Source organism: Dermacentor silvarum, chromosome 1 (assembly GCF_013339745.2).
Source record: "Dermacentor silvarum isolate Dsil-2018 chromosome 1, BIME_Dsil_1.4, whole genome shotgun sequence".
NCBI classification, from domain to species: domain Eukaryota; kingdom Metazoa; phylum Arthropoda; class Arachnida; order Ixodida; family Ixodidae; genus Dermacentor; species Dermacentor silvarum.
In genome coordinates, this window is record NC_051154.1 from 298,318,000 (window position 1) to 298,319,228 (window position 1,229).

Below are 1,229 nucleotides of genomic sequence, written 5' to 3' on the forward strand. Positions count from 1 at the left end.
TTTCAAATCTCGCGCGCATTCTTTGCAGTCCGCAAAAATAAATCCCTTGCAGGCATCTTCACTCAAAGCAATTATTTGTATATTCCTCAACAGGCTTCTGCAATGACGATATTTCCATTGAATGACTACTTTAAAGTTGGTTAATTAATGTGTGGTAATTAACTATCTAAGTGCATAGTAAAGTATACTTGGAGTTGCTGAGGAGGACAGTGAACAGTAATAGGTTAGTTGCATTCTCGTAGCATGCACGTGGATTTTTTTAAGGCTTGGCACAAGTTAGCTGAAATACCCTGTATACAACTAAGCCTTCAAGTTGGGCTAGTTGAAGTCGATTCATGGTAACAAATAAAACTCATCGCTCAGACGAAGGACAAAGAGATAAGAGCTCGTGTTGTGCCCTCGTTTCTTTGCCCTTCGTCTTAGTGCTGAGTTTTGACTGTCACCATGAAAGGTGTATACCAGCCACACACACTTAGATATCAATACCACTGTCGGGAACGGATGCAGCCACAAAGCTACGCTCTCTCGCACGCGAGCTTACGCAGACTCTGTGGAACACCAGTGAATTCACCAACGCACGTCTCCACAGATTGGATCCACGTCTGCGACTCCGTCTTCCACCAGGGTTACTACGAGCGGAAGGAGAACTTCTGTGGCACCTGTGGCTCGGCATGGCATTCACGAACGCGTATTCTTTCCGCATTGGAAGGGCCGACAGCCCTGCTTGCGACAACTGTGGCTGCAAGGAGACGATCAAGCACCTCCTCTGTGACTGGCCCCGTTTCAATGGGGCAAGAAAAGTGCTCACGACTGCGCTCGAAAAACTGCACGATCGCCCCTTTACAGAGGAAAAATTTCCAGCACACTGGTCCAGATTGGTTTCGGCACTCAAGGCCTTAATGGCTCTGCTGAAGTTCTTAAGGGCTTGTGAACTTTGCGACCGACGTTGAGCGCTGTAGCGCGTAGCATCGCGTATTGTGTGCATTTTTCTCACATTAATTTTTTTATTTGTTTATTCTATGACATTTTATTTCCTTTAACCCTTTCCCCAGCACAGGGTAACCAGCTGGTACTTACACTGGCTAACCTCCTTGTCCTTCCTTCACTTTCATCTCTCTCTCTCTTTCTCTCTCTCTCCTCTCTCTCTCTCTCTATATATATATATATATATATATATATATATATATATATATATATATATAAGCAAGCATTTTGTACCACCAGCCAGC